Raw genomic sequence first — 23830 nt, 5'->3', positions numbered from 1 at the left:
TAAGTAACTTGGAGCAATCACCTGGCCCAGCTGGCTCAGGGGTCCCTTTCTTACAGGGTTTCTTAGTCATGTTACTGTGGCATAATGTTCTTATTTAAACAAGCCCTTCCCTCCATAAAATGATGCCTCAGGGTTTGTTTCTCAAAACAACTCATAGAACATATGCAGAAAGTCTCTTAGGAGGAGAAATAATCTCACTGATGTTCTTTCTGGAACAAATTCTATTTAGAAACCATCTGACTGTTAAAGTCTGCCCTTGTTAACTTTGGGCTCGGCTCACACTTCAAGTGCCAAGAGAGAGTCTGGCCCTGGGAATTGTGTTTTGGTTTCACCCGTAATTTGCCAAAAAGGCCTTGCTTGACTTTAGTATTCTTATTTTTTGAGATTTATTTTACTTATTTGGCTGCACAAGATCTTAGCTGCAGTATGTAGGATCTTGAGTCTTGGTTGCAGTGTGATCTTTTTGTTGTTGTTGCACCATGTGAACAATTTAGTTGAGCCACATGGGATCTACTCTCCTGAACAGGGATCAAACCTGAGCCTCCCGCATTGGGAGCACAGAGTCTTCTTAGCCACTGCATCACCAGGGAAGTCAGAGTCTTCCTATTTTTAAAATTGTTGTTGTACCTCATGGTCTGGGTACATATGTTAGAATTCTTCTCAATGGTATATTATTAGAAGAGAGGAAACTCTTATTCACTTAGAATGTGAACAACAGGAAAATTCCACTGGCCATATATTTTAATTGATGTTCTGTAAGCTGTTTTAAGTAGAAACATTCTGATCAATTGAATAGACCTGGAGTGAATCTAGTCAAGAGAAACTATAGACACTGTACACCAAGGAAGACAAAAGGATATAAGGTGAGGAGAATCAAATTTACAAAAGACTATGCTGCATAGTTCTTAATTAATAAATTGTAAAAACCACAAGGAAAGACAGAATTCTCTAGGAAAGTGTAGATGGGTAAAACTGAGCCAAGAAATAGAAAACTTGAGCTGACCAAACAGCACAGTGAAAGTCGCTCAGCCGTGTCCAGCTCTTTGCAACCCCATGGACCACACAGTCCATGGCATTCTCCGGGCCGGAATACTGGAGTGGGTAGCCTTTCCCTTCTCCAGGGGATCTTCCCAACCCAGGGATTGAAGGCAGGTCTCCTGCATTGCAGGCGGATTCTTTACCAGCTGAGCCACACACATTTGACTGTGTGTAAGCAGAGAAGGCATGGAAAATATGGCCCAGTTATTACATCTAAAAGAAAAAATGCCAGCTCTAAATATAAAGGCATATACTTCTGTATATTTGAAGGATAGATCAGTTGAATGTAGTATTAACTATTCCATAGAAATCGATGGAATGCTTCCTAAGTTATTTTATGAAACAACATCACCCTGGCAGAAAAACTCATTACAGTGTAGAAGAAAAATATAAATGCAAATTTATATTTACAAATATAGCTACAGAGATGATAAAATATTAGTGATTCTCATCTCTATGAAAAGAACAATGCAGAGTGGACTTAAGTTTTATTCTAAAAGTAGAAGGGTGGTATGGTTGTAGGAAATTTATCAACAGAATTTATCTCATCAAAAGGTCTCAGAGAAAAACCAAATGATCATCTGGGTAGATATGCAAAGATGGCTGATAAAACTAACATTCACTCTTGATCCAAACTCTTAATTAACTGAAGAATTGGATATACTGTGTTCCAGTCGCCCGCCAGGCTCCTCTGTCCATGGGATTCTCCAGGCAAGAACACTGGAGTAGGTTGCCATGCCCTCCACCAGGGGATCTTCCCAACCCAGGGATCAAACCCTCATCTTCTACGTCTCTTGCTTTGGCAGGCAGGTTCTTCACCACTAGCACCACCTGGGAAGCCCTGAGAACAGGATATACACCCTTAATTTGATGAAGAGTCTATGTTAGAAACAAACAGCTTGCATCACACTGAAGTGCAAATTGTCCCATTCACTGGAAATAAGAAATTAAGTCTTGTAATACAGCGGTCCCCAACCTTTTTGTCACCTGGGACTGGTTTTATGGAAGACAGTTTTTCCGTGGATCCTGGGGGATGGGGATGCTTTTGGGATGACTTAAGAGCATTACTTGTATTATGCACTTTATTTCTATTATTATTACATCAGCTCCACCTCAGATCATCAGGCATTAGATCCCAGAGGCTGGGGACCCCTGCTCTAATACCATCTTTAGACCAGTATTCAGGACTGCTTTATCCAATACAAGGGAAAGTGAGACAGGAATTACAGGAGATCTGATGGTCATTGTGTGTGTGCTCAGTTGCTTCAGTAGTGTCCAGCTCTCTTGGACTCTCTTCGAGCCCGCCAGGCTCCTCTGTCCATGGGATTCTCCAGGCAAGAATACTGGAGTGCGTTGCCATTTCCTTCTCCAGAGGATCTTTCAACCCAGGGATTGAACTCGCATCTTTTACATCTCCTGCATTGGCAAGCAGATTCTTTACCACTAGCACCACCTGGGAAGTCCCAGCTGTCATCATTTGCTAGTAAAATTACTGGCTAACAGAATCAACAATGAATATTTTTCACTAAATCAGAATTTTATCATGACTCCTGTCTCTTCTTTTGATGTCCATGTGAGGGGACCTCAATGGCCAAAAATAAAAATAGGGCTATTCCGTGAAATTTACTACTCAATTGTACCCATGTGATATTTCAGTTTCTGCAAAGTTTGGTCCTACCCCCCACCCCCACCCCCACTGAAAACTTATCCATCCTTAAACACGGAAGAGAATTTAGGTTCAAAATGATTTTACTTGTTACAGAGAAGTTTCAATAGGTCAACCTGATTGCTGTTATTTTGTCACTAGCATGTGCTTTTGGAAGGAATGGGCCTTTCAGTGGGTTGCAGGATGTCACTGTAAATTCCTCCCCCAAAGCTGGTGCCCTGCCCCCTAAAAGGCATGACCGGACCTTCAGAGCTCACCCCCTGTCTCTGTGTGAACTGACAGCCTTGCTCTTGTGGTCGATCTTTCTTAACACCACTGTGTGTGTGCTCAGACCACAGAATTAGGTTGCAACCGAGACTCTGGGATGTGGTTGCACAAATACAGTTTGCAAGAGCCTGTGTTTTTGCCTTCAGTTGGCTCTGAGTGAGCATCTTACTGTGAGGAACTGGGTTAACTCTTAGAAGATCTCTAAACTCGGTGACAAAAGGGAACCCGGGCCCGTGTCACAGTTCAAGCTTGATGCAACCACATAAAGTCAAACCTGTGGCTTCCAGGCTGGGCTAGAGAATGACCTGCCATTAGCTGCAATGGCAGCAGCAAAGGATATTACATACACTGATACGTTGTGAGAGCAATGCAAACTGAATTGGAAAAATGTTAACGATCGTCGCTGCTGAATTAACCGTGAGCAGATCCATCATGCAATTTAAAAATTATTTCAGAAGCATTGATAGTTTTCCTTTTGCCAAGCTCAAAGTCTTTTCCTGAAACACTCCTTCTAATAAATGTATATGCTGTTATCTTGTGGTATTCTGGAAAAGGGGGCTTGAACTTTTCTTAGGATCAAAGAACACAGATGTAAAATACTCTTGTTTCAGTGCCCATAGGGGAACAATATGGTCAAATTTAGAGAATGAATTAGAAAGAGGGCAAAACTTCAAAATAAATTTTAAAAATTTCATGTAATCAGGCCATGGAAATTTGTGTCTGCATTGCAAATGTTAAAAATAGAAACAATTTACTAGGCTATGCTACTGAAAATAGCCTACTAAACCATAGAAGGATAACAAAAATTGAAAAGATCAAGGAGGAAATGCTGTTTCTGGAAAAGAACACCAAAAGGAAATGCTTAAAAAAAAAAAAGAAAAAAAAAAATTCAGGGGCCATGTAGTATCAGATAAATATGGTATTAGTGCCACCTGCTGTTATAAATATGAATTACAGCTACCCAATAGCTGATGAGTTCTGAGTATTTAGCTCAGTTGGTAAAGAATCTGCCTGCAATGCAGGAGACCCTGATTTGATTCCTGGCTCGGGAAATCTGCTGGAGAAGGGATAGGCTACCCACTCCAGTATTCTGGGGCTTCCCTGTGGTTTAGCTGGTAAAGAATCTGCCTGCAGTGAGTGATTCCTGCGTTGGGAAGATCCCCTGGAGAAGGGAAAGGCTACCCACTCCAATATTCTGGCCTGGAGAATTCCATCGACTGTATAGTCCATGGGGTCACAAAGAGTCAGACACAACTGAGTGACTTTCACTTTTTCCGAGTGTTCAGAATTCTTTTAATACCTGCTCTTTCACTCACAGACTTAGAAAACTAACGTGGTTGCCAGGGGGCAGGGATAGTGAGGGACTTTGGGAAGGTCATGTACACACTGCTATATTTAAAATGGGTAACCAACAAGGATCTATTGTATAGCCCATGGAACACTGCTCAATGTTATGTGCCAGCCTGGATGGGAGGGGAGTTTGGGGGGGGGAATGGATACATGTATTTGTATATGTATGGCTGAGTCCCTTCACTGTTTACCTGAAACTACCACAACATTGTTAACTGGTTATACCCCAGTACAAAATAGAACACTTAAAGCGTGGGGGAAAAAATAGTCAATTTGAGACTGAAAAAAAAATCCAAAACCTACTCTCTTATGTCAGGAACAGGGGTTTTATGTTGCTTTCAGTATTAACAGTTACCCAGATCTTACTATGCCCTGAGAATAACTGTGATAAGACATTTATGTAGACCCTCTCATTTCCTTATTAACTCTACCAGGTGGGTAGTATCTTTATCCCAATCAAATAGGTGAACATCGTAGAGCTTCAGAGTCACTAAGTAACTTACCCAAGGTCAGGTACACGGTGAGAGGCAGAGTCAGAGTTAGAGCTTGGACTTTCTGGTCAGAATCAACCTTAGGGTCATTATTCTGCCTTTTCATTCTATGTGCTTCGTGTTGGGAACTCCCTTTTGGGAGATCTTCCAGAATATATCTTTCCATCACTTCGGCCTTGGTTTACCATCTTCAAAAGGGTTCATACAAAGAAATGAATTATTATAAAGTATTAGAGCAAAGAAAAAGGTCTTTTCCATTTTAATAAAAAGTGTTTATCAAGTTTCAGACCTTTATATGCCTTTGTGCAAATCTGCATGTCTGACACTAATAACTTGTATGTGAATATTTTCAGAGCACCACAGGTTAGCTATAGGAAGATGGGTCAGATTTTTCCTGAAAGGGGCCCTTTGACTGAGAATTCCACAACCACTGTATTTCTATCAGGAGGACAGGAATGGCTTATTGGTCCTTATTTTATATCTAAGGCTATTGTTATCAAACCTTCTTTGGTTACTGTATGCAGATGCTAAGAAAACTTATCACTCTCTTCTAACGAATCCCAGTGCTTGGGTGCTCAATCAGTCCGACTCTTTGTTACCCCACGGACTGGGGCCCACCAGGCTTCTCTGTCCACAGGATGTTCCAGGGAAGAATACTGGAGTGGGTTGCCATTTCCTCCTCCCTGGGATCTTCTTGACCCAGGGATTGAACCTGCTCTCCTGCATTATACACTGACTTTTTACCACTGAATCACTGGGGAAGTCCAGTGAACCCAGAGTTTGTTACTAAATATAATGTATTTTGTGTTCAATGTTTAAAAACATAAAATAGAGAAGGGATGAAGCAAATGCAAAAGTATAGTAACAGATGGAGTCTAGTAGGGCAGAAGGGAAAACTGGAGGGAGATACAGGTAGGGTAACAAATCCAGTAAGAGGAAAAAAGGAAAATAAGAAGAATGTACATAGGAGCAAGTTCCGGGAAAAATGGAAGTTGGAGATTCAGTCCCAGCACATACCCACAAGTAGCACCAACAGCTGGAGTGATGCAATTGTTGCTCTTGTTTAGTCACTCCATTGTGTCTGACTCTTTGTGACCCCGGGCTCCTCTGTCCACGGGATTTCCCAGGCAAGAATACTGGAGTGGGTGGTTTGCCATTTCCTCCTCCAGGGGATCTTTCTGACCTAGGGATTCAACCTGCATCTCCTGAAATTGGCAGGCGGGTTCTTTACCATGAAACCACTGGGAAGCCCAGAGTGATGCAGAGACCAGGCTGATTAGAGGCACGTGGCTGGGGTTTCCACGACAGTATGTATTGTTTCTTAGGAGAACATCCCTGAAATCAGGAGAGTCAACACCAGATACTATTAGGATTCAATCAATTCCAATAATAAAGATTTATCCACTGTCTTTGGTGTGAGAAGGACTGAACTGGCTGTGCACTTAACACAGTAACCAACCATCCGCCTCAATTCATCTCCTCTCCTCAGTAGATTTGGCATTGGCAGCACTTAATTCAACCCAACCTGTAAAGAGTTGAAAAACCTCAGTAGCTCGGTTCCAATCTGATCACGCATGGTGTACTCAAAAGCTATGGCTTAGTTGTGTGTGTGTGCGCTAAGTCACTTCAGTTGTGTCCGACTCTTTGTGACCCTATGGACCATAGCCCACCAGGCCCCTCTGTCCATGGCTTAGTTACCTAGCAACAATTTAGATTGGCATCTCAAAGCTGCGTAACTAATTCCTGGGCCAGCATCCTACTTTTCACCTGTAGAATTCTGCTCCTTACCTATGTGTGTGTGTGTTCTATGTGTAGAGGTTACCAGGAAGAAGAGAAAAGCGGGGAGAAGACCAGATAGGGGTAGTGGAGTAAGAGTTACAAACTAGTCTGTATAAAATAAATAAGCTACAAGGATGTATTTTACAGCACAGATAATATAGCCAGTATTTTATAACAACTTGAAATGGAGTATAATCTATAAAATTTTGAATCACTACGTTGTACACCTGAATCTAATACAATATTGTATATCAACTGTATTTCAATTAAAAAACACATACAATTTACCATCTTAATAATTTTAAAAAGTCCAGTCCAGGAGCATCAAGTCTATTTATGTTGTATAACAGATCTCTTGAACTTTCTCTTCTTGAAAAACTGAAACTCTGTACTTATTCAGATGAATTCCTCCTTCCTCTGTCCCCTAGACCTTGGTAACCACATTTCTACTTCCTGTTTCTATGACTTTGACTGCTTCAGATACATCCTAAGAATGGAATCACACAGTGTTTCTGCATCCTAGCAGTATAGGGACTGCTGATGAAAACTGAGGCAGAAAAAGGGTCAGAAACTCAATGTCTCAGGAAAAAGTGCACATGGGAGGCTTCCATGCCAGTACATCTCACTTAGAAATAAACAATGTAGCTTTCAACAAGTCCTCTGGTTTATAGAAAGACAATCTTATAACAAAGGACTGGGTCTTTTCTTCAATGATCTGACCATGTCTTGTAGCTCAGATCTCAGGTCATCTTGTATTAATACATTACCCAGAGATTTTGGGAGTCATCACCATCTACTTCCAACATGGAGATACGTGTGCTTCATCAAATTCCATGGAAGGAGGTATACTGAAAGGGAAGAAAGAACATAGATTCTGAAGTCTAGACCTTAAGAACACTAATTGTAGTCCCTTGCTTTAAAACTTGGGTAAATCATTTATGTTCTTAAAATTTCAGCTTTCTCTTTTGTTAAATGAGGATGATCATACAAACTACAATTTTGGGTGGGGATTTAATGAGAGTAACTAACAGTTTTTAAAAGTGTTGCAGAAATATTGACTGCGTGTGTTCAGTCTCTCAGTCATGCTTGACTCTGTGACTCCATGGACTGTAGCCCGCCAGTCTCCTCTGTCCATGGGATTTCCCAGGCAAGAATACTGGAGTGGGTTGCCATTTCCTTCTTCAGGGGATCTTCCCAACCCAGGGATAGAATGTCCTGCATCTCCTGCATTGGCAGGTGGATTCTTTACCACTGAGCCACCTGAGAAGCCCAGAAACATTGAGTACATTCGCTTTAGTATCAGTATAATAGCATTTCTAGCAAATTTCTGAACTTGTCTTTTAGCTGCTTCTTTCCTCTTTGTAACTCTAATGGGAGCAAGTTTCTTTATCAGATCTCCTTCAGGGTTCTGAAAAGTAAATTCTCTCCTTTACGTAAAGAAAAAAACTGCCTGTAGCCTTCATGGGGTTTATAGTTACTTTGAATACAGATTCATTATTTGAGATTTATCAACTAGGGAGAATGTATGTGGCTGGTCAGAGATTGCTACTTTTCCCTGGATATGCATTCTTCACACTCCTTCTTTGCACTGATATAAACCTGTTAGGTTCAGCAAACAAATAGAATGGATTGTTGTAGACTGTTTTATTTTTCCTGTTGGTGTTGCTGATTTGGGAGCATGCTTTAAGATGAAAAAAGCATGAATGATAACTTCCTTAAAAGGGTGTGGCATCCAATTAGATATTTTGTCCTGATTTTAAAGCTGGTTGGTATAGTGCTACTAAAATTTTGTCCAATTCGTTTTCTTTTCTTATCTTTTTAGTTTATTTTTCGTCTGTGCTAGGTCTTCGTTGCGTCTCCTAGGCTTTCTCAAGTTGCGGAGCACAGGCTCTAGGGTACACAGGCGTCTGTAGTTGTGGTGTTCCTCTTTTTGCCTGGTGGCGTGTGGGATCTTAGTTCCCCAACCAAGGATCCAACCTGAGTCCCCTGCATTGGAAGATAGATTTTTAACCACTGGACCCCCACGAAAGCCCCCATTTTCTTTTTGAAAACTTGTTCGCATGTTGTTTCAAGTGCCTTTACTTTAGCAAAAGAGAAGGAGTAGGAGAGCCTTAGAATATTTGAGAAAAAGAAAACCTGTAACATACAATGTACTGTATCAAACTATTTTACATAAATGACACAAGTATGAATTTTTAAAAAATGAACATTTTTAAAAACAAGGCGTGGACTTCCCTGGTGGCACAGTAGATAAGAATTTGCCTGCCAATGCAGGGGACACAGGTTTGATCCCTGGTCCAGGAAGATTCCACATGCCTCAGAGCAGCTAAGCCCATGCACCACAACTACTGAAGCCCGCTTGCCTAGAGCCTGTGCTCAGCAAAAAGAGAAGCCGCCACAATGAGAAGCCTGAGCACCACTATGAAGAGTAGCCCCCACTCACTGCAATGAGAGAAAGCCCATGCAAAGCAACAAAGACACAGCACAGCCAAAGATAAATAAATGAAAATTTTAAAAAGGTATTATGTAATAAATTTATCTTCCATGTTAAAAAAAAAAAGAAACCACACAGAACTTCCAGTTTTTAGGTGGACACATAGCTACCTAAGAGTATTGTGTCTGGCTGTGAAGGGGCTGAGTTATGGTAAATTGACATTATACTGATCTACAATTTTTGCAAGCAAAAAAAGTTAATTCAGGCTATTCACCTTTTTCAAAGTAATTGGAGGAGGGGATTGCAGGAGGCTGCCATTTGAACTACTGAATTTCAAAACACTTGATCATTGCTTCAATTCATGTTGTAGCATGAAGAAGTCAAGTGATGATCCTGGGCACTTGATGATTATGGAGTTGTCAAATCGGACCCTTAGGTTGCTCCCCTCTTTTCTTATTTAACTTTTTGGTGGCACCAGGAAGCATTTGAGATCTTAGTTCCCCCACTAAGGGTGGAACCTGTGCCCCCTGCAGTGGAAGCTCGGAGTCATAACCACTGGTCTGCCAGGGAAGTCCCGTTGTTTTTCTGAGGGACAAGGGAAATAAAGTTCTTTCCTGTTTATGTCACTATTGCTTCGGGTTTTCTGTCACTCAGAATGGAACCAACTCCCATCTGATTCAGGCTGATTGTGATCGTAAGTATTATCAGCAATTTTACTCATCAGTTCAGTTCAGTCACTCAGTCGTGTCCGACTCTTTGCGACCCCATGAACCGCAGCACGCCAGGCCTCCCTGTCCATCACCAACTCCTGAAGCCTACCCAAACTCATGTCCATTGAGTCGGTAATGCCATCCAACCATCTCATCCTCTGTCATCCCCTTCTCCTCCTGCCCTCAATATTTCCCAGCCTCAGGGTCTTTTCAAATGAGTCAGCTCTTCACACCAAGTGGCCAAAGTATTGGAGTTTCAGCTTCAACATCAGTCCTTCCAGTGAACACCCAGGATTGATCTCCTTTAGGATGGACTGGTTGGATCTCCTTGCAGTCCAAGGGACTCTCAAGAGTCTTCTTCAACACAATAGTTCAAAAGCATCAATTCTTCAGCGTTCAGCTTTCTTTATAGTCCAACTCTCACACCCCTACATGACCACTGGAAAAACCATAGCCTTGACTAGATGGACCTTTGTTGACAAAGTAATGTCTCTGCTTTTTAATATTTGTCTAGGTTGGTCATAAATTTCCTTCCAAGGAGCAAGTGTCTTTTAATTTCATGGCTGCAATCACCATCTGCAGTGATTTTGGAGCCCCCCAAAATAAAGTTAGCCACTGTTTCCCCATCTATTTCCCATGAAGTGATGGGACCGGATGCCATGATCTTAGTTTTCTGAATGTTGAGCTTTAAGCCAACGTTTTCGCTCTCCTCTTTCACTTTTATCAAGATGCTCTTTAGTTCTTCTTCATCTTCTGCCATAAGGGTGGTGTCATCTGCATATCTGAGGTTATTGATATTTCTCCCAGCAATCTTGATGCCAGTTTGTGCTTCTTCCAGTTGAGCTATTTCATATCCTAAAAGATGATGCTGTGAAAGTGCTGCACTCAATATGCCAACAAATCAGGAAAACTCAGCAGTGGCCACAGGACTGGAAAAGATCAGTTTTCATTCCAATCCCAAAGAAAGGCAATGCCAAAGAATGCTCAAAGTACCGCACAATTGCACTCATCTCACACGCTAGTAAAGTAATGCTCAAAATTCTCCAAGCCAGGCTTCAGCAATATGTGAACCGTGAACTTTCAGATGTCCAAGCTGGTTTTAGAAAAGGAAGAGGAACCACAGATCAAATTACCAACATTTGCTGGATCATCGAAAAAGCAAGAGAGTTCTAGAAAAACCTCTATTTCTGCTTTATTGACTATGCCAAAGCCTTTGACTCTGTGGATCACAATAAACTGTGGAAAATCCTGAAAGAGATGGGAACCAGACCAGACCACCTGACCTGCCTCTTGAGAAACCTGCATGCAGCTCAGGAAGCAACAGTTAGAACTGGACATGGAACAACAGACTAGTTCCAAATAGGAAAAGGAGCATGTCAAGGCTGTATATTGTCACCCTGCTTATATTTTTACTCATAGTATTACTTTAAAAAAATCCATACCACACATGGTGATCTGTGCCTAGCATATCCTAAAACACAGAAGGTGTTCGTATGTTGATACAGTAAACACTGCTGCCCTCACTAAGAAGCAGAATTTGCTTGAACATTTAAAACAGAAATAGATGCCACTTGGGGGTACTGGCTACTTAGTGAATAGAAGAGTCAAACAGAGGACAATGAGCTAACCTAGAGATTATCGACAGCTGCTACCACTGCTGGGCTGAAAGGACAGTGGTACAGACTGTGTTATTGTTTCCATTTTTATTCACTGTTCTCCCAAGAAGAGGGTCATACATCCATCCTGCCTCACTGACACATGGCTTGCTTTGGTTGATAAACATGAGCAGAAGTGACACATACTACTTCCCAGGTGAGTCATCTGATACACAAGGAAGACCACATGTGTGCACAAAGCCTTTCTTTTTTTGTCCGTGTATAAATTTATTTTGGGCTGTGCTGGGTCTTTGTTACTGCGTGTGGGCTTTTTCTAGTTGTGGTGGGTAGGGGCTACTTTCTAGTTGCGGTGCACAGGCTTCTCCTTGCTGTGGCTTCTCTTATTGTGGAGATCAGGCTCTAGAACACAGGCTCAATAGTTAGTTGCACAGGCTTAGCCACTCTGGGGCATGTGGGATCTTCCCTGACCAGGGATAGAACCCATGTCTCTTGCACTGGCAGGCAGATTTTTGACCACTGGACCACCAGGCAAGTCCCTCAAGGGCTTTCTAACAAGTAGTCAGCTTGGTAAAAGAGGAAGCACTGGGCTTGGAATCAGGATGTCTGCTTTCAGTTCTATGCCTCAGGCCAGTCACTGGGCTTTGTGTGTGCTCAGTTGCTTAGTCATGTCCAACTCTTTTGCAACCCCATGGACTATAGCCCATCAGGCTCCTCTGTCCATGGGATTTTCCAAGTAAGAATACTGGAGTGGATTGCCATTTCCTTCTCCAGAGGATCTTCCCCACCCAGGGATCAAACCCGTGTCTCTTGCACCTCCTGTGTTGGCAGGCCGATTCTTTACCCCCTAGCCATCTAAATGACCACTGGGCTTTACTTGATGTCAATTTCTTCACTGGATGAATGGTCTCAATCATGGGTTTATAATGATCTCTCAGCATCTTTTCATCCTGCCTTAATATACCCTGGATCAACCATCATTAATAATTCCTCAGTTAAAAATCTTCCAGGTTATAAATTCATTAAATATGTATACTATTCATTTGCTGGGCTTTCCTGATAGCTCAGTGGGTGAAGAATCCACCAGCAATGCAAGAGACACAGGAGATGCAGATTGGATCCCTGGGTGGGGAAGATCCCCTAGAGGAGGAAGATGGCAACCCACTCCAGTATTCTTGCCTGAAAAATTCCATGGACAGAGGAGCTTGTAGGCTATAGTTCAAAAGGTTGCAAAGAGTCGGACATGACTGAGTGACTAAGCACACACATTTGCTAGCAATGGAATAACACAGGCCAAGTTTATGCATTGCAGCATTGTTTTTAATATCAAAATATTACTGAATATGAGTGTTCATTCCAATGTGAGTTGATCCCTTGTAGTATAGTACATCATCCATCCTCTCTGTCCTGATAAAGGGTAATTCCCAAGATATTGTGAGATGAATAAAAACAATCTGTAACAACAACAACAAAAACCCAGTTCCTTAAAGGAAAACGTCTTGTCCCTAGATTGAGTACTTTTCTTTCCTGTACATTTATTTTTCTCCTGGTACTTTTCTACCAACTGGGTTTTATTTTCCCTCCTAAGAATGAATATTTCCTCCATGAACCAAAGCTGTGCAAAGACCACTCATTCCAGTTTTTACTAAAACAATTACACTAGCTGGAAAGAGGAGTGTTGGTTTCAGGAGTGACTTAGCACGTGCAGAAAAACCATCATCACTTAAGGACCTCAGAGGAAAGCAGATCCTTTCAAGTGGTGTTAACTGTTTTGATGGAGAAATTTTCAAAATGCAGCTGTAATGCACTTTTAAAGTCCCCACCCCCAACTCCAGCTACATTTCAAAGTTGCCAGTTGGGCTTGTCAGCTGCCCTGTCACCACTTTTTCCTGTTCTTCAGTGGGAAGAAGATCGTATTTCACTTGAGTTATGCCAACCGGACTTTCTGAACTAGGACAACCAAGGCCATCTCTGGTAGTTTTAAATCTTACACGCCATTGTGATAACAGTGGAAGTTGGAAGTGAGGAATTTTTTTTTTGGCTGTGCCACACAGAATGTGGAATCTTAGTTCCATGACCAGGGATTGAACCCATGTCCCCTGAGTTGGAGTTTTAACAACTAGACTACCAGGGAAATCCTGAGGAGTACCATTTTAAATGAGGACCAGTAAGATAAAGACCTGTGGTGCTTTCCGAATCACCACATTGATGTAAAGCAGTGGTGTGCTTAGAACTCGTCCTGTTAGCCACTTCTTCTAAAGTGTAGAGTCTTGGCAACTGGGGATGCCAGGAAGACCCCTCGAAGAACATTAACCCTGTGACAGCTCATAGAACTAGCCGTAAGAATCAATAGTTACAAAAGCCATTTCGAGTGAGAAAGCATCGAGCTTCCAACTTGGTCAGTGAGTAACTCAGCCCTAAAACATGTTCTGCGTTCACGTTTCCCCCAGCCTTGGCCAAAGGCTGCACCCGCAATCTGTGTGTGCATGTTTTCATCCTCAAGGCCACCTGGCCAGATGCGGGACAGGGCTTCTGGCTCCCTCACAACACTGCTTGGGATGACAACACACAAACACATGAGTGGTAGAAAGGAGCAGAACCCTGATAGAAGAAGGCAGAGTGGAGTGGCACCCTCACAGAACCTGCCTGGCTGACACAGTCCTACGTCCCATCTCTCCCAGGCACTGTCCTGTGATCTCTTACCGAACCTTCTGACTGGTGACCATGCTGACTTCTAAACAAATGGCCATGACCGGGGCAGGTGGGGACTTCCCTCCATCACCCTCTAACAGTGCCTGGCTTTATTCTTCTGCATGGCCATAGGCTTGTTCTCTGTGCTAGTCCCCCTGGGTCAGCTGCAAGGGGTAGGATGGCAGAAAATTTCTTTTAGGTTGGGTATTTAGCACAACCATGTCTGATAATCTAGTATTTGGGCTTCTATGAAAATTGATATTCCACAGTTTGCTGGCCGAGTTGAGTCTTCTTAAACTAACACATACAAAATGAAAATATGGCCTTCTCTGCCTTCAACAAGGGAAGAGGGTGGCTTTTGATACCATTTCTCACATCTCCGCCATCGACAGGCTTGCATCTCATTGTTTCCATTTCTTTTAATCTTTAAAAATCATACAAGTAGGGACTTCCCTGGTGGTCCAGTGGCTGACTCCACGCTTCCAGTGCAGGGGTGTGGGTTTGATCCCTGGTTGGGAAACTAGATCCCACATGCCGCAACTAAAACTTGGCATAGTCAAATAAATAAATATTAAAAAAATAGTAAAAGTAACACTTGCATTGTGTATTCATGTCCTGTTGGTGCTGTAACAAATTACCACAAATATTAATGGCTTAAGATAACACATCTTTGCTATCTTCCAGTTCTGCAAAGTCCCTTTTGCCTTGTAAAGTAACCATTCTAGGCTCCAAGCGTTAGGAAATAGTTCTGCCTATGACACATGGTAAAAAAAAAAAAAAGTAATAAAGTCATAAAATAAAAAGTAAAATAACCTCCAGAAGATTTTAACAGTTCCTATCATTACTTCATCTGCATGTTTGCTACTAAACTCTAAATAATATGGTTATATATTTCTATTTTTGATTTATTAACTTTAAAAATGTCTATTGACTCCCTGAATTTAACACACTCACCTTTCTTCTCTTGCCCCTCAACACTCCCTCACCTGCTAACTTTATATATTAACTAACTTTGAATTTTGACACTGTTTACTGACTGCCCTAATATAAGATGCAACGGTTACTGTACTTACATCTCCCTCCATTTCCTCTCCTACTCCTGTATGCTGGGCTTGTCAGTGATATCATTAGTTTTCCATCATCAAGGATTATTTTTCTGAAATTTGAATTAACTCTTCTATATTCTTTGACTACATGCTGTGCTGTGCTTAGTCGCTTAGTTGTGTCTGACTCTTTTCAACCCCATGGACTGTATCCCACCAGGTTCCTCTGTCCATGGGGATTCTCCAGGCAAGAATACTGGAGTGGGTTGCCATGTCCTCCTCGAGGGGATCTTCTCAACTCAGGGATCCAACCCATGTCTCTTATGTCTCCTGCATTGGAGACAGGTGGCTTCTTTACCACTAGCATCACTTGGGAAGCCCTAATTTATCTTAGTCACTTAAAAAAAACAATTAAATTAATTTTTGGCTGTGCTGGGTCTTCATTGAGGCAAGTGGGGGCTAGTCTCTAGTTGTGGTGTTTGGGCTTCTCATTGCGGTAGCTTCTCTCGTTGTGGAGCATGGCTTCTAGAGCACAGGCTCAGTAGTTGTGGCACAGGGGCTTAGTTGACCTGAGGCAAGTGAAATCTTCCTGGACCAGGGATCAAACCCGTGTCCCCTGCATTGGCAGGTGGATTCTTAACCAACTGACCACCAGGGAACTCCTTAGAACTGGTTTTTAACCTTTAGCTGTAGTGGCTGTGCTGCCAAGTGTGTATACATATGATGTTGTACGTTGCACATGCCCTTGATCCCCACAGTTTGGTCTTCCTCTCAGCTACCCCATTATAGTATGATGAGTTAACAAGTTGGTGACCTGCACAAAGCAAGACACAGCTATTTTATCTCTTGCCAGACATTGTCCATCTTGGTGTGATGCTGTACAGGTCTCTGTGGAAAGTTCTTGCTGTCTCAGCAGCCAATCAAGGCTATTTTTTTCTGGGTTTTTCTTTTCTTTTCTTTCTAATTAAGGTGTGAAAAAGTTCTAGGTTCAGTTAAAGCTCCTGATGAAGAAACACAGTTGGGATCTTTTTTTCAGTTTTAAAATCTGCATATTTTCATTTCAAACAATGTAGCTAAAACTTTATGTAAGTGCCTCTTTTCCCCCTTTTTGGCTTAATGAATATCATCTATCCAGTATGAAATCTTTATACTGTATGTTCCACGCGGTAAGAATAAGTGTACGGGGACTTCTCCGGTGAGTCAGTGGTTAAGAATCCACCTTTTGATACAGGAGACACGGGTTTGACCCCTGGTCCAAGAAGTAAGATCCCACATGCCACAGCGAACTAAGCCCACTCACCGCAACTAATGAAGGCTTCTCACCCTAGAGCCTGTGCTCCACAGCGAGAGAAGCCCTCGCGGGGAGAAGCCCTCACGGTTGGCCTCACAGTGCGGAGCCCTCACGGTGTGAAGCCCTCACGGTGGAAGCCCTCAAGGGGAGAAGCCCTCACAGGGAGAAGCCCTCACGATGGAAGCCCTCACGGTGAGAAGCCCTCGCGGAGAGAAGCCCTCATGGTGCGAAGCCCTCATGGTGCGGAGCCCTCATGGGGAGAAGGCCTCACGGGGAGACACCCTCATGACGTGAAGCCCTCACGGTGTGAAGCCCTCAGGATTGAAGCCCTCATCGTGAGACGCCCTCACGGTGAGGGGCCCTCACGATGGAAACCCTTACAATGGAAGCCCTCACGGTGAGGGGCCCTCACGATGGAAGCCCTCACGACGGGAAGCCCTCACGGTGAGACGCCCTCATGAAGGGAAGCCCTCACGGTGAGGGGCCCTCACAATGGAAGCCCTCACGGTGAGGGGCCCTCACGGTGAGACGCCCACGCACCACAGTCAGAGAGTAGCTTCGCACCATTCGCTGCAACTAGAGAAAAAGCCTGCACAGCAACAAAGACCCAGCACAGCCACAAATAAAGAAAATAATAAAATTGTAAAAAAGAATGAAATATTGCTGTCATTGAAAAAAAATAAAACAATCTTGCAAAGAATAATCCTGTACGTATGTCATTTCATAAGAATGTAGGGAATTCCAGGGCAGTCTAGTGAATGGTACTTGGCGTTTTCACTGCTGGGGCCCAGATTCAATCTCTGATCAGGGAAATAAGATCCTGCAAGCCATGTGGCGAGGCCCCTCAAAAGAGTGTAGCTATATCTGTAGGATAAATTTCTAGAAGTGGAAGTGCTGAGGCAAAGGGTGAATACATTTATCAGTTCAGTTCAGTTCAGTCACTCAGTCGTGTCCGATTCTTTGCTACCCCATAAATCGCAACAGGCCAGGCCTCCCTGTCCATCATAGTTGTAAACTATATTTACAATTATTAAAATAATTCACCCATATTTTCTTTTAATGATTTGATATTTTTATTTTTTTTACATATAAATATTTGATCCACTTGAAATTTAACCTGGTGTATAGTGGGAGCTTTTTTTTCTTTTTAATTTTTCATACTTTATTCCTTATATTGATTTAGTTTTCTCTTTTAAGTGTGAGGTTTTTGTACAACTTTCCTTTTTCCAAAATCTCTCCTCAGTTGCCTGAATGCCATGTGTTGATATGAGATTTACCTTTATCACATACTAAATTCCCAAGTATATTTTGGTTAGTGTCTGGACTTTCTATTCTGTTCTATTTATTTATTTATGTCTCAACACCAAAATATCTTAATTTTTGTTATTTCAACAATATGTTGTAAATTTAGTAGTGCAATTCAATGTTCTTTTTAGTTTCAAAAATGTCCTGCTCTTGTTTTATTTTTTTCTTTTGGCCATGCCACACAGCTTGCAGAATGTGGAATCTTAGTTCCCTGAACCTATGCCCTCAGCAGTGAAAGCGTGGAGTCTTAACCACTGGACCAGAAGGGAATTCACGACTCTCTTTTTCTTATTTAACATATATACACTTGAGAATCTGCTTCTGTTTGTTTAATAAACAAATAGATGTTTCCATCTTTGCCCACTACATTCACTTTTTTAGAACTCAGACACTCTAAGGCATTCCTTCCATATGATGATAGAGGTATCAGAGACCCAAACTTTAACGCACCTCTCTTTTTTCCCTACGCTGAGAATATCATAAGAGATTCCTTAGACTCTGCCATGACCCACTTCTGCCAGAGACCCTGAATCCTCCAGTCTGAATTCTACAACTGTCACAGTTCAGGCTTGAGCAGGACCTTGATGACATATTCATTTATACTTTCAGTATTTCTTTTTGTTGAGTCGCTCAGTTGCAACCCCTTGGACTGCAGTATGCCAGGCTTCCCTGTCCTTCACCACCTCCCTGAGCTTGCTCAAACTCATGTCCATTAAATCAGTGATGCCATCCAACCATCTCATCCTCTGTCATCCCCTTCTCCTTTTGTCTTCAATCTTACCCAGCATCAGGGTCTTTTCTAATGAGTCAGTTCCTCACATCAGGTGGCCAAATATTGGAGTTTCAGCTTCAGCATCAGGCCTTCCAATGAATATTCAGGACTGATTTCCTTTAGAATTGACTGGCTGGATCTCTTTGCTGTCCAAGGGACTTTCAAGAGTCTTCTCCAACACCACAGTTCAAAAGCATCAATTCTTCAGTCCTCAGCCTTCTTTATGATCCAGCTCTCACATCCATACATGACGGTTGGAAAAACCGTCTCTGTTTTTTAATATGCTGTCTGGGTTTGTCATAGGTTTTCTTCCAAGGAGCAAGCGTCTTTTAATTTCATGGCTGCAGTCACCATCTGAAGTGATTTTTTCAGTATTTGTTAGCACCTTCTCAAAGATCCAAAAATAATATTAATTAAATAAGAAATGAAGCCCTATAGAGCTTCCCAAGTGGCCCTAATGGTAAAAAACATGCTTGTCAATGAAGGAGACAGAAGAGTCACAGGTTCAATCCCTGGTTGGGGAAGATCCCCTTGAGGAGGGCGTGGCAACCCAATCCAGTATTTTTGCCTGGAGAATCCCATGGACAGAGGAGCCTGGCGTGCTACAGTCCATAGGGTCGAAAAGAGTCAGATGTGACTGAGGATGCACACAATGTAGTTTTGGTATCTATTAGTAATTCTTTACTTTAGTCAGCAGCAGCAGCAGCTTAGCTGACAACCAGCATCAACCACCAGAGAGTGATGGCTGAGCCCTTAGGCTTCACATCTTCCACCCAAGGATCCCAGACATCACCGAGCAGAGACAACTTCCCATGGTGTGTGCTGAATTCCTGACTGATAGAATTCATGAACGTAATAACTGGCTGTTCTCTCCCACTAAATTTAGGGGTAATTAGCTACTCAGCATAATAAACAGAACAGTAATAATCTTTTTTTCTAAGTCATTAGAGAATAAATTACAGACACAATGCCCTTTACCTCTTAATGTTTCCTAAAAACAAATACAGACTCCTGTATAACCATAAGGCAACCATCAATCAGGAAATTAACATTCACAGATCTCATTCAAACCTCATTGATTGTCCCATGATGTCCGTAGAGGTTCACGATCTAGTCCAAAATCATATGTTACTTTTGGTTGTTCCAGTCTCTTTCATCTGGAACCATTCTTCAGTCTTCTGTTGGCTTTTCTGGCCTTGACAATTTTGAAAAATATAGGCAACTTACTTTGTAGATATCCTTTGGTTTTGGTTTGTCTATTTCCTCATGCTTACATTCAGATTGAGGAGAGCATGGTTACCCACTCCAGTATTCTTGCCTGGAGAATCCCCATGGACAGAGGAGCCGGGCAGGCTACAATCCATGTGGTCTCAAAGAGTTGGACACAACGGAGCGACTAAGCACAGCACACAGCACATTCAGATTATATAATATTTCCAGGAACATCACAAAAGTGATTCTGTGTTCTCTTAATGCATTATATTACTCAGTCGCTCAGTCATGTCTGATTCTTTGTGACCTCATGGACTGCAGCCCACCAGGCTCCTCTGTGCATGGGATTCTCCAGGCAAGAATACTGGAGTGGGTAACCATTTCCTACTCCAGGGAGTGCACTATATTAGGAGGCAGACAACTATTTTTCCCTTGATTAAAATCATGCCTGCTTTATTTCTTTATTGTAAAGTTAATAAATGTTTTGTACTTAGTATTTTATAGAAATGACCTGTCCTTCATAAAAATTTCCCCCACTAGTTTAGAATCTATTAGTAATTCTTTGCTCTAATCAGTTATTACTATAATGGTTGCTAAATACAGATTTTCTAATTTCATTATTCTTTCTGCATTTATTAGTTGACATTCTTTTGTAAGGTGGAGTTTTCTTTTCATATATATGTACATGTCTTTCTTATGTATGTATGTCTCATGATTTCTATTTTAATTCATGGATTATAATCTCTTAATCCCTTTTAATTTTAATGTTCAGACTGTCCCAAACTGGGTCAATGAGATAAGTTTCCCTCATTGTTTGGGCATTTCCTTTCTTCTTGGCACAAAATGATGTTCTAGATATAGCAGCAAACAATGGCCCATTGGCCAAATCTGGCCAACCAGCTCTTTTTGTAAATGAAGTGTGCATATTGTCTATAGTTACTTTCATAGTCCTGAAGCTGAGTTGTATTTACTTTTTAAGGAACTGCCAAAAATATTTCCAAAGTTGTTGTACCATTTTACATTTTCACCTAGAATGTGTATATGGGTCTGTTTCATTGTGGTTTTATTTCTTTGTTAAAAAAGTTTTTGGCTGTGCCACATGTGGGATCTTAGTTACCTGACCAGAGATTAAACCCTGTGTGTGCCTCCTGCATTGGAAGCACAGAATCTTGACCACTGGACTGCCAAGGAAGTCCCTCTCTGCAGCCTTAGTTCGCTTTTCTCTGATAACAGAGGATGTTGAGCATATTTTCATGTGTTGATCAGTCATTTGAATATCTACTTTTATGAAGTGTCTGTTAAAGTCTTTTTTTAAATGGGGTTGTTTGTCTTTTTATGATTGAGTTGTAAGTTCCTTATATATTCTGATACAATTCCTTTGTTAGCTGTGTATTGTAAATATTTTCTCCCATTCTGCAGCTTGTACTAGTTACCAACCCCAGGGGAGGACTCTAACTACATGGACCACAGCAAAGTTTAGCACTATGCCAACTATTCAGAACAGAAGTCCAAAGTTCTTCCCATTGCATCTTGTAGCAGAGTGGCCAAGGAAGATAGCACTGGATGAAACAAAGTTTAATTACATAGAGATGAGGAAGAGTAAGGTTAGTGGTTTTTTTTTGGCTATGTTACAAGGAATGTGGAATCTTAGTTCTTGGACCAGGGAGCAAACACTTGCCTCCTGCAGTGGAGCTCGGAGTCTTAACCACTGGACCACTAGGGAAGTCTAAGATGACCTTTAATTGTGTGCCTCATACCCCTGGCCAGTGGCTTGCTCTGGGGAGTGAAACAGGGCAGTTGACCTATGCTCACCCTCTGGTGCCCCAGTTGAAGGAACCTTGTCTCTTTCCTGCAGAGGATGGATATAGTAATGGGATTGGGCAGCTGCCACCTGACACACATGCTTTAAGCAGAGACAAAGGACTCATTGAGCCAGAAACAAGGAAAGATATTCCCACACAGAGCTTGGCACAGGTTGTGTGGGCTCTTTATCTCTTGGTAGGAAGTGTTTCAGGCCTCAGGCCCATTCTGAGGCAGCAGAGTGGGGCCCCCAAAACTGCGTGTGTGAGACAGCCTTTCCCAACACCTACAAAACAAAACCCGCATTGTCTGTGTTGCCTCTGAGAGATGCAGCATGAGATGGTAGGCTAGGATAAGGATGTGCATGTGTGCTACATCACTTCAGTCATATCCGACTCTGTGCGACCCCGTGGACTGTAGCCCGTTGGTTCCTCTGTCCGTGGGATTCTCCAGGCAAGAATACTGGAATGGGCTGCCGTGCCCTCCTCCAGGGCATCTTCCCAACCCAGGGATCGAACCTGCATTTCTTATGTCTCCTGCACTGGCAGGTGGGCTCTTTACCATGAGCGCCACCTGGGAAGCCCAGGATAAGGACGTTGGCAATAAAAAATTCCTATTTGGAAAAGAAAAAAGAATTGGAAGGGCTTTCCTGGTGGTTCAGTGGTAAAGAATTCACCTGCCAGTGCAGGAGATATGGGTTCAATCCTTGGTCTGGGAGGAACCCACATTCCATGGAACCACTAAGCCCATGTGCCACAACTATTAAGCCTGTGCTCTAGAGCCTGAGAACCACAACCACTGAAGCCTTATGAATAAAATTAAAAAAAAGTTTTTTCTTTTAATTGGAAACACAGCAGCTAATGGTCTATAGCATTGACCAATTCCTGTAAGACCAGGTGTGACATCTGCTTGCCCTGGTGAAGGAGTGACTTTTAGGCCAAACTCTGGTTCTACTCTCTGAGAACTCTCTTGTCCATTGTTCCCTCTGACCCCTAGTTTTGTAAAGAATTTGACACTAGAGAGTCTGGCACTTCAAGTCCATGTCACCTTGAGAATTTGCTTCCTGCTGGTACAGGGCACAGTTGGCCCCTTTTTGAGCGAGACAGCCCAAAGTCTCACAGGCCATTGCATCTACGTCAAAACCCAGGACCTCTGGCCAATGCACAGTCTTTTCCAGAGTGTGCTGGAGGCATAATCATCTATGCTAGGAGATAGCACTCACCATCTTTCTCCAGTTTCATCTGTTAGAACTTTCCATGTGGACAGACACACCTGGCTGCAAGAGACCAGGAAATGGAGACATCAGCTGGGTAGCTGTGTCTTCAGCTGGAACTCAGGAGTCCTGTTTGGAAAGATATGGATGAGGGATGCTTGTTAGGCTCAGTCACGCTGACACATGAGTTTGGACATAGAACACAGCACGTTTCTGTGACTAACACACACATATAAATGCATGCACGCTTCCACAAAGCTTCTGTTGGTGGTCACAGACTAGTTGCTTTGGAAAGATGGGTGACATTTAAGCAACAAAATTAAAAACATAATAGTAGAACTTCTTGTTCTTTAATTATTATAAAATTCAATTATATTGCAATGAAACTGAAAGAAAAAATAAATAAAAATAAAAACATGACAACTGAAAAAATGAATTCAAAGGCTACTAAAATTATGAGTTTCTTTCATTCTCCTCAGAGTTTGTTTAATATATTGCACAGAAGAAAAAGAAAAGGATTAGAAAGGGACTTGGAGAAGACTCTTGAGAGTCCACTGGACTGCAAGGAGATCCATCCAGTCCATCCTAAAGGAGATCAGCCCTGGGTGTTCATTGGAAGGACTGATGCTGAAGCTGAAACTCCAATACTTTGGCCACCTCATGGGAAGAGTGGACTCATTGGAAAAGATGCTGATGCTGGGAGGGATTGGGGGCAGGAGGAGAAGGGGACGACAGAGGATGAGATGGCTGGATGGCATCACCGACTCGATGGGCATGAGTTTGAGTAAACTCCGGGAGTTGGTGATGGACAGGGAGGCCTGGTGTGCTGCGGTTCATGGGGTTGCAAAGAGTCGGACACGACTGAGCGACTGAACTGAATACTATATAAAATGCATATTATTGAATGGTGAGAGTATGAAAATTTTATTTTTCTCTATTTTACAATTGTATTATTATAGAAATATATTTCGTTCATAATCTGAGCAATTTAAAAGATAAATTAACTAATCAATAATTCTTTTCTTGAGATTGGTGAACATGTTTCATAAAGTGTACTCAGCCCAGCTTCCTATCTGCATTTGTATACATACCAAAATAGCAAAGATCAAGCAATAATAGTTATTATTCATTGAGTATTTGCTATGCTCTAAGCAA

At 42.2% G+C, this 23830-nt stretch overlaps 1 protein-coding gene across 8 annotated transcripts in view; it reads left to right on the top strand.

The window, feature by feature from the left end:
- Positions 1-23830, top strand: part of LOC122431841 (proline-rich protein 2-like) — a 44755-nt gene that overhangs the window by 10736 nt on the left and 10189 nt on the right. For 2 of the 8 annotated variants that reach the window (XR_006266649.1, XR_006266645.1), the window contains one exon: positions 16411-16986. The exons of 3 other annotated variants lie outside the window; for them this stretch is intronic. The gene's annotated coding sequence lies outside the window, so the exon portion shown is untranslated. Of the gene's footprint in view, positions 1-8958; positions 8970-16313; positions 16367-16410; positions 16987-21081; positions 21152-23830 lie in introns of those variants that run through there. 3 more of the 8 variants (XR_006266647.1, XR_006266648.1, XR_006266651.1) reach the window with 3 other exon arrangements.

Source organism: Cervus canadensis, chromosome 30 (genome assembly GCF_019320065.1).
Source record: "Cervus canadensis isolate Bull #8, Minnesota chromosome 30, ASM1932006v1, whole genome shotgun sequence".
NCBI lineage: Eukaryota > Metazoa > Chordata > Mammalia > Artiodactyla > Cervidae > Cervus > Cervus canadensis.
Note: the sequence above shows the minus strand (reverse complement) of the source record. Positions and strands in the feature narration are given on the sequence as shown.